We start from the raw sequence: 15,483 nt of genomic DNA on the forward strand, positions 1-15,483 counted from the left end.
GTTGAAAGTCTCTGGATAACAATAAAAGGGGTAAAAAACAAGGGTGATGTCATCATAGGGGTCTACTACAGACCACCTAACCAGGAAGAAGAGGTGGATAAGGCTTTTTTTAACAACTAACAAAATCATCCAAAGCACAGGTCTTGGTGGTGATGGGGGGACTTCAACTACTCAGACATCTGTTGGGAAAACACCACAGCAGGGCACAGATTATCCAACATTTTTTATTTCAGAAGGCGGAGAAAGGTACTAGGGGAGAGGCTGTTCTAGATTTGATTTTGACAAATAGGGAGGAACTGGTTGAGAATCTGAAGATGGAAGACAGCTGAGGTGAAAGTGATCATGAAATGATAAAGTTCATGATCCTAAGGAATGGAAGGAGGGAGAACAGCAAAACAAAGACAATGGATTTCAAGAAGGCAGACTTTAGCAAACTCAGGGAGTTGGTAGGTAAGATCCCATGGGAAGCAAGTCTAAGGGGAAAAACAATTGAAGACAGTTGACAGTTTTTCCAAAGAGACATTATTAAGGGCACAAGAGCAAACTGTCCCACTGCACAGAAAAGACAAAAAGTGTGGCAAGAGACCACCGTGGCTTACCCAGGAGATCTTCAATGATCTAAAAATTAAAAAAGAGTCCTACAAAAAACAGAAACTCGGTCAAATTACATAGGATGAATATAACCAAATAACACAAATATGTAGGGACAAAATCAGAAAGGCCAAGGCACAAACCAAGATCAAACTAGCTAGAGACAAAGGGTAACAAGAAAACATTCTACAAATACATTAGAAGTAAGAGGAAGACTAAGGACAGAGTAGGCCCGTTGCTCAATGAGAGGGTGAGGAAACAGAAAATGTGGAAATGGCAGAGGTGCTTAATGACTTCTTTGTTTCGGTTTTCACCAAAAAGGTTGGTGGTGATTGGACGTCTAACATAGTGAATGCCAGTGAAAATGAGGTAGGATCAGAGGCTAAAAAAGGGAAAGAACAAGTTAAAAATTACTTAGACAAGTTAGATGTCTTCAAGTCACCAGGGCCTGATGAAATGCATCCTACTCAAGGAGCTGACTGAGGAGATATCTGAGCCATTAGCGATTATCTTTGAAAAGTCATGGAAGGCTGGAGAAATTCCAGAAGACTGGAAAAGGGCAAATATAGTGCCAATCTATAAAAGGGGAAATAAGAACAACCCGGGGACTTACAGACCAGTCAGCTCAACTTCTGTACCTGGAGAGATAATGGAGCAAATAATTAAGCAATCAATTTCCAAACATCTAAAGTCAAGAAGGTGATAAGTAAGTGTCAGCATGAATTTGTCAAGAACAAATCATGTCAAACCAACCTGATAGCCTTCTTTGACAGGGTAACAAGCCTTGTGGATAGAGGGGAAGCGGTAGACGTGGTATATCTTGATTTTAGTTAAAGCTTTTGATACTGTCTTGCATGACCTTCTCATAAACTAGGGAAATGCAACCTAGCTGTAGCTACTCTAAGGTAGGTGCATAACTTGTTGGAAAACCGTTCCCAGAGAGTAGTTACCAGTGGTTCACAGTCATGCTGGAAGGGCGTAATGAGTGGGGTCCCGCAGGGATCAATTCTGGGTCCGGTTCTGTTCAATATCTTCATCAATGATTTAGATAATGGCATACAAAATACACTTATAAAGCCTGCGGATGATACCAAGCTGAGAGGGGTTGCAACTGCTTTGGAGGATAGGATTAAAATTCAAAATGATCTGGACAAACTGGAGAAATGGTCTGAAGTAAATAGGATGAAATTCAATAAGGACAAATGCAAAGTATTCCACTTAGGAAGGAACAATCAGTTGCACATATACAAAATGGGAAATGACTGTCTAGGAAGGAGTACTGCGGAAAGGGATCTGGGGGGTCATAGTGAATCATAAGCTAAATATGAGTCAACAGTGTAACACTGTTGCAAAAAAAGCAAACATCATTCTGGGAAGTATTAGCAGGAGTGTTGTAACCAAGACACAAGAACTAATTATTTCGCTCTACTCTGTGCCCGATTAGGCCTCAGCTGGAGTACTGTGTCCAGTTCTGGGCACCACATTTCAGGAAAGATATGGACAAATTGGAGAAAGTCCAGAGAAGAGCAATAAAAATGATTAAATGTCTAGCAAACATGATCTATGAGGGAAGATTGAAAAAAATTGGGTTTGTTTAGTCTGGAGAAGAGATGACTGAGAGGGGACATGAGAACAGTCTTCAAGTACATAAAAGATTGTTATAAAGAGGAGGATAATAAATTGTTCTCCTGTAGTACTTAAGACAAAACAAGACTTAATAGGCTTAAATTGGAGCAAGGGAGATTGAGATTGGACATTAAGAAAACCTTCCCGTCAGGGAAGTTAAGCACGAGAATAAATTGCCTAGCGAGGTTGTGAAATCTCCATCATTGGATGTTTTAAGAGCAGATTAGACAAGCACCCGTCAGGGATGGTCTAGAATTAGATAATACTTAGTCCTGCTTCAGTGCAAAGGGCTGGACTAGATGACTTATCAAGGTCCCTTCCAGATTTATGATTCTATGATCCTGGTCACACATTTTTATTTACAAATCCAAGGAAACCCACCCCTCTCCCCTCCAGCTGCTGGAAGAGAAGTGCAGTCTCTTTATGTGTTCCTCCATTCTGATCTCCTGGCTGAAAACAGAGTAATTGGAGGGCATTCTGCTACTATACCCCTCTCTCAGCCTCCTTTATAGTGAGTGGTCCTACTACCCCCTGCTGCTCAGGTATTCCTGGCAATGGCAGAGTGACCCTGACCCGTTCTTGTCAGTTTTGCTGCTTTCCCACAGGGTTCTAAATAGCATCAGCAAAAACTGGCAAGACTCCAGTCATTCTGCAGCAGCTTGGGAAAGCTCTGAGCAGCAACAGCAGACCTAAAGACGACAGCACTGTGCTGGTTTCCACTTGATTCATATTTGGAAGGTTTTCTTGCAACTAAAAGGGCGAAAAAGACTTTAAAAATGAAATATTACCATCAATTTCTGAGTACTACACACCTGGGAAAGCCTCCTACTAATGCAGGTGAGTGGACTGGTCATGCTTGCATAGAAATGCACCTCAGAACAGCAACTCAGTCTTTGGTAGCACTGGGCAACAGCACAAGTCCTCATGTAACAGCTCCATTTACAACTATACCTTTTGGGGTTACTTGGTGCTCTGTCCCTATTTCAGAGGCTGCTGGACATAGTCTTTAAGGGGTATGGGGATTTCCTAGCAGTTTACCTGGATGATGTTTTCATCTACAGTACTGACTGTAGATTCATAGATATTAAGGTCAGAAGGGACCATTATGATCATCTAGTCTGACCTCCTGCACAACGCAGGCCACAGAATTTCACCCACCCACTCCTGCGAAAAACCTCTCACCTATGTCTGCGCTATTGAAGTCCTCAAATCGTGGTTTAAAGACTTCAAGGGGCAGAGAATCCTCCAGCAAGTGACCCATGTCCCATGCTACAGAGGAAGGCAAAAAACCTCCAGGGCCTCTTCCAATCTGCCCTGGAGGAAAATTCCTTCCCGACCCCAAATATGGTGATCAGCTACACCCTGAGCATATGGGCAAGATTCACCAGCCAGATACTACAGAAAATTCTTTCCTGGGTAACTCAGATCCCACCCCATCTAACATCCCATCACAGGCCATAGGCCTATTTACCATGAATATTTAATTACCAAAATCATGTTATCCCATCATACCATCTCCTCCATAAACTTATCAAGTTTAATCTTAAAGCCAGATAGATCTTTTGCCCCCACTGCTCCCCTTGGAAGGCTGTTCCAGAACTTCACTCCTCTGATGGTTAGAAACCTTCATCTAATTTCAAGTCTAAACTTCTTGGTGGCCAGTTTATATCCATTTGTTCTTGTGTCCACATTGGTACTGAGCTTAAATAATTCTTCTCCCTCTCCAGTATTTATCCCTCTGATATATTTATAGAGAGCAATCATATCTCCCCTCAACCTTCTTTTAGTTAGGCTAAACAAGCCAAGCTCCTTGAGTCTCCTTTCATAAGACAGGTTTTCCATTCCTCGGATCATCCTAGTAACCCTTCTCTGTACCTGTTCCAGTTTGAATTCATCCTTCTTAAACATGGGAGACCAGAACTGCACACAGTATTCCAGGTGAGGTCTACAAGGTCATCCAAATCCTCCTGTATGATATCCCGGTCCTTCTCTAAATTGGCAATACCTCCAAGCTTTGTATCATCCGCAAACTTTATTAGCACACTCCCACTTTTTGTGCCGAGATCAGTAATAAAAAGATTAAATAAGATTGGTCCCAAAACTGATCCTTGAGGAACTCCACTGGTAACCTCCCTCCAGCCTGACAGTTTACCTTTCAGTAGGACCCGTTGTAGTCTCCCCTTTAAACAGTTCCTTATCCACCTTTCAATCTTCATATTGATCCCCATCATCTTTTCCAATTTAACTAATAATTCCCCATGTGGCACGGTATCAAACGCTTTATTGAAATCTAGGTAAATTAGATCCACTGCGTTTCCTTTGTCTAAAAAATCTGTTACTTTCTCAAAGAAGGAGATCAGGTTGGTTTGGCACGACCTACCTTTTGTAAAACCATGTTGTATTTTGTCCCATTTACCATTGACTTCAATGTCCTTAACTACTTTCTCCTTCAAAATTTTTTTCCAAGACCTTGCACGCTACAGATGTCAAACTAACAGGCCTGTAGTTACCCGGATCACTTTTTTTTCCTTTCTTAAAAATAGGAACTATGTTAGCAATTCTCCAATCATACGGTACAACCCCTGAGTTTACAGAGTGATTAAAAATTCTTGCTAATGGGCTTGCAATTTCGGGTGCCAATTCCTTTAATATTCTTGGATGAAGGTTATCTGGGCCCCCCGATTTAGTCCCATTAAGCTGTTTGAGTTTCGCTTCTACCTCAGATACGGTAATATCTACCTCCATGTCCTCATTCCCATTTGTCTCACTACCATTATCCCCAAGATCCGCTTTAGCCTTATTAAAGACTGAGGCAAAGTATCTGTTTAGATATTGGGCCACGCCTAGATTATCCTTGACCTCTACTCCATCCTCAGTATTTAGCGGTCCCACTTCTTCTTTCTTTGTTTTCTTCTTATTTATATGGCTATAGAACCTTTTACTATTGGTTTTAATTCCCTTTGCAAGGTCCAACTCTACTTGACTTTTAGCCCCTCTCACTTTATCCCTACATGTTCTGACCTCAATAAGGTAGCTTTCCTTGCTGATCCCTCCCCTCTTCCACTCCTTGTAGGCTTTCTGCTTTTTCTGAATCACCTCTCTGAGATGCTTGCTCATCCAGCTTGGTCTATAACTCCTGCCTATGAATTTTTTCCCCTTTCTTGGGATGCGGGCTTCCGCTAGCTACTGCAGCTTTGATTTAAAGTAATCCCAGGCCTCCTCTGCCTTTAGATCCATAAGTTCTTCAGTCCAATCCACTTCCCTAACTAATTTCCTTGATTTTTGAAAGTCAGCCCTTTTGAAATCAAAAACCCTAGCTGCAGATTTATTTTTGTTAATCCTTCCATTCAGTTTGAACTGAATTAGCTCATGATCACTTGAACCAAGATTGTCCCCTATAACCATTTCTTCTATGAGGTCCTCACTACTCACCAAAACCTAATCTAAAATGGCATCCCCTCTAGTCGGTTCAGCAACTACTTGATGAAGGAATCCATCAGCTATCGCATCTAGGAAAATCTGAGCCCTATTATTATTACTAGCACTCGTCCTCCAGTCTATATCTGGGAAGTTAAAGTCTCCCATGATCACGCAATTCCCATTAGTATTTACTTCATTAAAAACATTAAAGAGGGCTCTATCCATATCCAGATTAGATCCTGGTGGTCTATAGCACACCCCAAGCACTATCCCAGGGGAGGCTCTAGTAGTTTTCTTCCCCAATATAATTTTTGCCCAGACGGACTCTGTCTTATCCATTCCACTGCTTCTTATTTCTTTACATTCTACCTCATCATTGATATACAATGCTACTCCACCACCTTTACCTTTGTTTCTGTCTTTCCTAAACAGGACATATCCTTCAATACCCGTAGTCCAGTCAAGACTACTATTCCACCATGTTTCTGTTATCCCTATAATATCTGGTTTCACTTCCTGCACCAGTAGCTCTAGTTCCTCCATTTTGTTACCTAGGCTCCTCGCATTGGTGTACAAACATCTTAATTTTTGCTGTTTGGCCTCGCTCACATTCTGTACCCGATTAGGCCAGTATGACCTATTAGACTGGTATCCACACTGCCCTTCCTCCTTATATCCATTCTCCTACCCACAGCTGTATCCTTTCTTACTTTGTTTTCTTCCCTCTCAATGCTAAAATCCAGCGTGGAGATTACTGGGACATCTCCCAACCATCTCCCCCAAATTCCTAGTTTAAAGCTCTCTTAATCAGTTGTGCCAGCCTCCATCCTAGAAGCCTATTTCCTTCCCTACTCAGATGAGTGAGTACCGACTGATTGGAAAACATTAAGTACTGTATCTGGAGAAAGAAATCAAAAAGATCCAGCAAGCTGGTTGATGCTGTTTCAGGGAAAGGTGCACTGGCTCAGGATGCATCCGATGAAGTGAGCTGTAGCTCACGAAAGCTTATGCTCAAATAAATTTGTTAGTCTCTAAGGTGCCACAAATCCTCCTTTTCTTTTAACAGGTGAGTCTAAGTTTGTAAGTGTAAATGATAGCAGTTGATGTAATAAACTGCCAGTTTCCCAAAAATCTTTTCAGGAAACCCAGCTGTTTCAGGGGATCTCCACTTTGCATTTGGTATCTTCCCTGTAAGAGTCCAAATAGATGATGAAAACATTTCTTTGAATCAGTATTTATATCTTCTTTCCGCAGATAACAATCTGACAAGTGTTTTTACCTACTACCTGGCTCCTTGCTTTGAAATTAGCATTTCCTGGTACAGCCGTTAAGTTCTTCATTAACGTTGCACAAGATTTCTTTGAGGAGTAATTTTAATTACAGGATTATACATAAATACAAATGTTTTTAACAGCAAACAACAATCCTTCATTAGTTTTCATGATGTCTATAGGTCAAATACTCTGATGTTCACAAACACACACTTTGATCTAGGATTATCTAATTACAGGATATACGTAGTGTATATGTAATATGATAGCAAACAACAGGATATAGATAGGTGAAAACAATACAATTAACATCTCCTTTGATCTCAATTAACATGAGTGAATTAGTCTATGCATATTATTACACTTAACATTTCTTTGATATTCATACACAAGTGAATTGCCCTATGGCTTTGGCTTGAGCTGACCTGTCAGTGTCACAATGTCCTAAACCAAATCTTGGTTAAACTGTAGATGAAAAAAACAGTCCAAGCTCATCAAGAACATTTGCAAGTACAGACTTTATAGAACAGAGATGAAGTCCTTTCTGGGTTTGGTAGTCTGGCACTGGCAATTCTTTAGCACAGTTCTCCACTTTGCTGTGCTTTTAGTCAAGTTATACTGTGGAGACAAAGAGCTAACAAAATGGAAAACATCCAAGCCCAAAGAGAAGTCTGTGCAAACATTCTGTGTTACAGAGTCCTGATTTTCTCTGCAGAATTAGTTATTCAGCTGCTTTAGGAAAAGGCCTAGGAGCAGGTTTGTTACAAGAGCATTTGGCTGGTTGAATGAAGATGGTGCCGTTATCTGAGCCATGCTGGCTCACTCTCTGCTAAGGGAGAGCATCATAACGAACAGTGTCACTTTTCTGTCAGCCTTCAGTATGTCAGAGGAAGAACAGACTTCTGGCTAAGGCACAATACTTGGAAGAAAGATAGGTTCCATTCCTGACTCTGCTACAGTCTCTCTCACCTTTGACAAGTTGTTGGGATTCCCTCCGAAATCTTTTCCACTTGGCTAATCCAGAACACCTCACACAGTTCTGGGAGAATGCTCCATCCAGTTCTCTGGGATCCAAACACTCAGCTCGACTCCAGATCATCATTAAGGTTACTTTATTAGGTATGTAACAGCTCTATGCCCTTGCTGAGCAGGGTTAGGTATAGGGTGATGCCACAATTCCAAATTAGACCCCACACTACACAGTTTATATACTTTTTTCCTAGCTACTAACATCTATACTTTTTTAATCTAATTGGTTTGGACATCGTATGGATCATGTAAGGACCAATCGCTTTGCACATCATGTAAGGACCAATAACTTATGTTTTTACCTTATCTACATTTCATGTTTATCAATTCACACTGTTCCCACTTATCTCAACTAGCCTGAAAACACAATCTCCAGCACACAGTCTGTCACACCTTATTTACAATCTTGTACTCAAATCAAACTATATGCAAGTTTACTCATGCCCAGCAAGATCTATGTCTACACAAGTCAATCTCTCCGTGCTTCACTTGCACAGTCTGTACAATGGAGGATAGTACTTCCCTACTTCACAGAAGTTTGGCTAAAATAGTTTTTTTTTTAAAAGCACTAAGATACTTCAATCTCTCTGGACACTCGATTTCTGATCTCAAAGTGACTATCTTTCAACAAAAAAACTTCGAAAACAGACTCCAACAAGAGACTGCTGAATTGGAATTAATTTGCAAATTGGATACAATTAACTTAGGCTTGAATAGAGACTGGGAGTGGTTGAATCATTATACTAAGTGAAACTATTTCCCCTTGTTTATTCCTTCTCCCCCCCCCCCCCCCACTGTTCCTCAGACGTTCTTGTTAACTCCTGGAAATGTGCTGGAAATGGCCCACCTTGATTATCACTTCAAAAGGTTTTCTCTCCCCCCACCCCACTCTCCTGCTGGTAATAGCTCATCTTAAGTGATCACTCTCCTTACAATGTATATTTTTTCATGGTCTGTGTGTATGTATAAAATCTCCTCACAGTATTTTCCACTTTATGCATCCGATGAAGTGAGCTGTAGCTCACGAAAGCTTATGCTCAAATAAATTGGTTAGTCTCTAAGGTGCCACAAGTACTCCTTTTCTTTTTGCGAATACAGACTAACACGGCTGCTACTCTGTAAACAGAAAGTGTAAAACATCTTGAGCCTACAGAAAAAAGGTTATGATCTTTACCTTGTATGCTTTTACACAAGTGTGAGAAATGTTATTTGCTCAGTAAGAACCACTGATCTTAAAGTTAGGCCATCTAACATCACAGGTCACAAAGAAAGCAAAATTCCTGCCAAAAGAAGTTGATATCCTGAGACACAAGAGGTTGTGGGCCAAAAGGCCCAGCAATCCAGCAAATCCACCATGTTTGTCTGACCAAGGCAAACCCAAAAAGTGCCCTAGGAAGACTGACTACCTACTATTGACCTAGCTTAAAAATGCTACTGTAGCTTTAAGCCTCCTAATTTCCCCCACCTGCATGTGATTCTGAAGCAGCTTGGAGAATTTAAAAATAAAACCACCCCCCCCACACCTCTGACTTATTGTGTGTCCTGCAAAGGTCTAAAGAAAATGTAATGCTTGTTCCTTGTGTTGGGATCAGAAGGTTTAATATTCAGCAAGCATATTCCTATAGAGGCAGGGCATGCTTTATAAAGGTCACTGAAAAACCATTTTAAAGCCCAGATCCTAAACAAACAAACTGGTGCTGATGCACTCTCACCCATGTACAGTACTAGAAGTTAGAGGTTTGTTTGTTTTTGAACTAGCAGCAAGACTGTGTTGCAAGGATCAGTTTTAAACCATGATGATATAGGTGGATAAAAATCCACGGATCAGAGTCTACAATTAAAAAGATGTTATAACTTCTAGGTAAATTCTGATTTTTCACCAAGTTGACAGTGTCGGAAGGGTACAATGAGGGTAGAGGGAAACCAAGAAAAAACTCTTGTCTACAGTTTCAGACCTATGTGCTTAACGCCCAGGTGTGCGGTCATTGCAAACATGGGCCCATCTCAGTTCCCTCCAGTGACAATTTGGTCCCATTATTACACATGCAATTAAGATGAAAGGTTTCCAGCTTCCAGAGCACATAGGTAAAATCTTCCCCACCTTGCAGTTTGTTTACTGCTAACATGACAGGCGATCGCATCCCATAAAGCCAAATGCCCATCTCACCCCATTAGCACATGTGGAGAGAGTCACACACCTCTGATCTTAATTTAAAAAAAAAAATAAAAAAAAAACACAGGGCCTAAAGTGCCCGCAGAGAATGGAAACGATCAGCAATGAGATGCTATATGATGAGATGGCACCAGGATGCAATCTTTGTGCAATAGGCATGGTGCTGCATAGTCCAATAGAACAATGCCATGTATTGGGCAAGTGCATCTTTCCACCATCCACTTCATAATAAATTAAACAATCAAACTTGAGTGCTTCAGCATGCGGTACAATTGAAGCACTAGCTGATTATCTAGGTACTTTATAGTTTTAGGAGACCCTTCTCTATAAGCACCTCCATGCCATAGTGATAGGGTATCCGCTAACTAAAAAAATAGACATAAAAACAGAGCACCTGGTCACATGACACAGTCATAGTTCACGCTTCTATGGCACACTTTAAACATTAAGAACATAAGAACCGCCACAGTGGATCAGACCAGTAGTCCATCTAGCCCAGTATCCTGTCTTCTGACAGTGGCCAATACCAGATGCTTCAAAGGGAATGACCAGAACAGGGCAATCATCAAGTGATCTATCCCAGATGCAGGGAATGGATAGGGGGACACCCAGAGCATGGGGTAGCATCCTTCACCATCTTAGCTAATAGCCATTGATCCTCCAATATCCTCCGGTCTGGCACTGGTAATTCTTTAGCACAGTTCTCCACTTTGCTGTGCTTTTAGTCAAGTCATACTGTGGAGACAAAGAGCTAACAAAATGGAAAACATCCAAGCCCAAAGAGAAGTCTGCACAAACATTCTGTGTTATCCAATATCCTCCATGAATTTATCTAATTCTTTTTTAATTCAGTTATAGTTTTTGCCTTCAGAACATCCCCTGGCAAGGAGTTCCACAGGTTGACTGTGCACTGATAAATCTTAACAGCACCACTCCCTGTCCCCCTCTGTAAAGAAGGTAGCAGTCAGTATTGTTGCCTACATTTTATGGCTAGGACAAGCGAGACAGAGAGATAAAGTGATGGGCACGAAGCCACAGAGGCTGAATTAGCAAACCACACCTCCCGCTCCCCCTGTCCTCCACTCTGCCCCTCTGACTTCTGACCCCGCGCTGACACTGACTCCCTACGTGAATCGGGACATGTCACGGCTCGCAGGAACCTGACCCTCAGATATCTACAACCAGGGCAGCAGCAGAGACCCCCCACGTATAGCCACCAAACCGCTCTCAGGAGACACCCGGGACCGGAGCCAGCGACCCCAGCCAGCGCGCAGGAATCCCGCCGTTAGAAGACACAGCCCCAGGCGCAGCCAGCAAGGCAAGCAGCTCCCTACCCAGTGCCCGCGCCTTGGAGACGCGCCCCCCATCACCCCAGCCCCCCGCCACGCCCCGTTAGAACACGGAAGCACACGCACCATGCGTCCGGCCCCCCGCCTCTACGTACGGCGAGTAGGAACGAGCCAGACCCCCTGGAGCCGCGGCCAGCCCGGCTGGGCTCCGCTAGCGAGGCCCCCGCTGCCCCTTCTCCGGTATCCAAATCGGCGTGGGGCTGCAGCGGTTTGAAAGCTCCTGCGCTCTTTGTTTGGTTGTGGGGAGAGCCAGCAAAGGCTGCTGGGAAGGTCCCTGGAGGAGGTTTTACTGCGAGGGGAGGGGCGCAGCTTTAACGCTTTCCGGGACAGCGCCTCTCCGAGGTTCTTCCACCGTTCCCACGCCAGAAACGCGGGGCTCGCTAACCCAGCCGCTGGCCTGGGGCCAGTGCTACATGCAGCAGATGGAGGTGCAAGAAGCCCTTCAGTGGGCAGCTCTGGGGTAATCTGTCCTTCCCCTCCTGGTGTCTCATAGTGAGAGATGGGCGTAAAGCGGACGCATGCAGGCACACACCCTTCCCCCCACCAGTACACCTTTCCTGCTGCAACGCCTGGGGCTTGCTGTCTAATTTGGGGGGAAGAGCTCGGGTTCAGGGCAGGCAATGATACCTTGCCCTTACACAACACTTGATGGTCTCAGATAACAGCATTTTACAAGCACCAGCCAGTTCTGTCAGCAATCTATTATTACCCAATTTTGCAGATGGGGAAGCTGAGACCTTAAACATCTTGCTCCAGGTAACAAAGTGAGTCAGTGGCAGAGGACTAGAATCCAGGAGCCCTGATTACCAGTTTCCCCACCCCGCTTTCTTCTAACCTCTAGACAACACTGCTTACCATTGGTTCTGCTAAGGGCAGCATTCCCTCATCAGTGGACACAGGACCCTACGCCATCAAGAACATAGCTACAAAAGTGAAATGTATAATATAAATAGTAACATACAAAAGCCAGTAGGAGAACACTTCAATCTTCCTGGATATTCTATAACAGATTTAAAAGTAGCTATACTTGAACAAAAAACTTCAGAAACAGACTTCAAAGAGAAACTTCAGAACTAAAATTCATTTGAAAATTTAACACCATTAATTTGGGCTTGAATAAGGACTGGAAGTGGCTGGCTCACTACAAAAGCAGCTTTGCCTCTCCTGGAATTGACACCTCCTCATCAATTATTGGGAGTGGACTACATCCACCCTGATCGAATTGGCCCTGTCCACAATAGTTCTCCACTTGTGAGGTATATAATGCTTGCATCTGTAATTTCACTCCATGCATCTGAAGAAGTGGTTTATTAACCATGAAAGCTTATGCCCAAATAAATCTGTTAGTCTTTAAGGTGCCACTGGACTCCTTGTAGTGTTTATGTATAATACACACACTAATTGATGCCACTGTGCCCCTGGTATCTCCCATGGCTCCCAATCTGATTATTAACAGAGTAGTTGCAGTTAGCTATAGGTGTAGCAGTTAATTATTATTACTAATTATTACTACTATTTTATTTATTATTACTATAGGACCATAGAATTGCATGCCACTGCACAGAACAAATCAAAATCCATTCCCTGTCCTGAAGAGATTACAGTCTAGGGCCCCAATTCTGAAAAGCCTCACACTCTTAACTTTACACAGGACTTCTCACATGCTTAAAGTTAAGCATGACAAGCAAGTCTTTGCAGAATCAGGGCCTCCTGTCAAGAGGAGAACATGAGGAGGAGCTGACAACATTGCAGGGGTGAGTGGTGGGGAAGCACAAGGGAAAGGATAAGATCAATATGCCATCAAATGGGAAGCTAAATGTGTCTATAGTGGATAGAGAAGTGGGTTTGGACAAGGGGCTTAAAAGGAGAGAGTTAATAAAAGACCTGATCAGAATCACAGATGCCATAAGAAATGTTGCCCGAGGAAAGTAAGATCTGTGTACTATGGCTTCCACCTGCAGACTCTCATGCTACACAATGCAAAATTGTTCAGGGCCTCTCCACTGTCTTGTATTGTCATTTACACCTATGCAAAGTGAGTGTACAACACTGCCAGTTCAGACTGGTAGTGTTTCATACTCACTTGGCATGTCCAAATGGCAACACAAAGTGCAAAGCAGTGGAGAATCACACCTGTTATGTCCTTGGATGGGAAGGCAATGCTTAGGTGGAGAAAAGAGAAAGGATGCCAAGCTCACTGGAGGGGCTGATCTTCTGATACTCTTGAGGCATAGCAAAAGGTACTAGAAAAGGGGAGGGAATGTTTCATCAGGTGACACTAACATTTTATGTAAAGATGTAATCTGTCTGACTGCATACATGATGCTCTAATAACACTGTGTAGTCTTGTTCATTTGGGGTTTCTGCAGACACATCGCTTTAGGTGGCAATCTCCTTAGTGCTCACATCTTAAGCAGGGGCTTGCTGTGTCAGCAACTGGACTGCAGACCTCCACAGACAATTCAAATTGCAGAAGGGGAAGTTGATGTCAGGAGGTATCACTATTCAGTGCTGACCCAATGACATGGCACAGTGCTAAAATGTAAAATCAAAATGAGCTTGGGCAATGTTTCCATTTTTCAGTTTCCCCATCAGTAAAATAGGTATGAGCCTTACCTATCTTTGTAAAGTGCATCAACAAATATAGCTGAAAAGTTCTGTGCAAATGGATACAAGTGGATAAAGTTGGTATCTCCAATTGTATAGAGCTACTACCACTATCCTGGAGCACAGGGTCAGTACTAACAGGGAAGGGGCCTCTTAGTGAATGACTTGAGAAAGCCCATTTTGATTTTACAAGACAGTAATGGTGCTTGATAGGTTAAGCTGAACTGTGGCAAAGAATAGCGTGTCCACATATGCAGTGGTGCTGGAACAATTTTTATAATGGGGGTGCTCTAGGTGGGAACCATGTATTTGGGTTGTTATTACTACTTCAAGCCAGGGGGTGAGGTAGCACCCCCAGCACCTGTACTTCCAGCACCTAGGCAAAGAAGGGAATAGTGGTGAGTGTTGTACTCATGTAACCCTTCTGCCAGGTGGAGCCAGCAGCAACAAGGGCCGGGTTCAGTATCTAGGGGTTCCGTTTCAACAATACAACACAAAACCGGCTTGAGCCCCACCCAGTGACCTGGGACAATTACACACCACCCCATGGGCGCCTCTAAGAGGCAATACTTCCCCTCTCACAAGCACAGCATCTGAGTGGAGCAAAAACTTTTAATAAAAGGAGGGAAGTAACTCAGCATTAATTTGGGAAAACACTGCAACTAGGGTTCATAAACACAAACCATGAGCAAAAGATCCACCCCCAAGTAAGTTGAGCAGTGTCCTTTTACCCTCAGGATCTTAAGTCCAGCAGCCCAAAAGTCTCTTTGACGTGCCTGTCCCTTCTCTGTACCACACTCACAGTTGCAGTTCTTGGCCAGTGCAGCCCCAGAGTTCAGAGGTTCAACTGAAGAGTTCACCTCCCACCCTGTGTGGAGGGAGGGGGGAGAGTAAGGAGGCACCTTACAAACTCCACTGCTCAGGGACTCACTTGTCACCCCAACAGCCAAGCCTCTGCAGGGCACTGCTCTGGTCTTCCCCACCAGCCTCCCCACTGGCCGCTTGCCACGGCTCTCTGTCAGCTGCCTGGATGGCTACTCACCAAGATGGCTTCAGGGCCCCCCACCACTTAACACAGCTTTCAGCTGTTAATGGAGAGAGCCTCACTGCTGGTGCACACTGGGCAATCTCTTGAGACACTGTCCCAAAGTAGGTCTAATACTTAGACCTAGGTATCAGTGATTTCAGCTCTGCAGCATGCGACAAGACTCTCAATTAAATCTAAATGTGCTCTTTTATTATACCATGGAGATGGGATGGGTCAAATAGTGCCTGGGGCCCACACCACTAGGTACAAGTACCCATCCCCACCCTCTCTCAACTCATTGGGCTTTGGAACCCATGTTCCCTGCCTAGCGAGTGCCGTTGCATGGAGGGTGAGTCCCTCCATCGGGATATGCCAGGTATAGTTTTGCTA

The 15,483-nt window shown here is 43.4% G+C and overlaps 1 protein-coding gene across 3 annotated transcripts in view; it reads right to left on the bottom strand.

Moving 5' to 3' along the window:
* Nucleotides 1–11,716, bottom strand: part of LOC141995037 (uncharacterized) — a 31,594-nt gene extending 19,878 nt beyond the window's left edge. For all 3 annotated transcript variants that reach the window (XM_074965773.1, XM_074965770.1, XM_074965769.1), the window contains exon 1: nt 11,526–11,716. The gene's annotated coding sequence lies outside the window, so the exon portion shown is untranslated. The remainder of the gene's footprint in view (nt 1–11,525) is intronic.
* Between the last annotated feature and the right edge of the window lie 3,767 nt (nt 11,717–15,483).

Source organism: Natator depressus, chromosome 10, assembly GCF_965152275.1.
Source record: "Natator depressus isolate rNatDep1 chromosome 10, rNatDep2.hap1, whole genome shotgun sequence".
Lineage (NCBI taxonomy): Eukaryota > Metazoa > Chordata > Testudines > Cheloniidae > Natator > Natator depressus.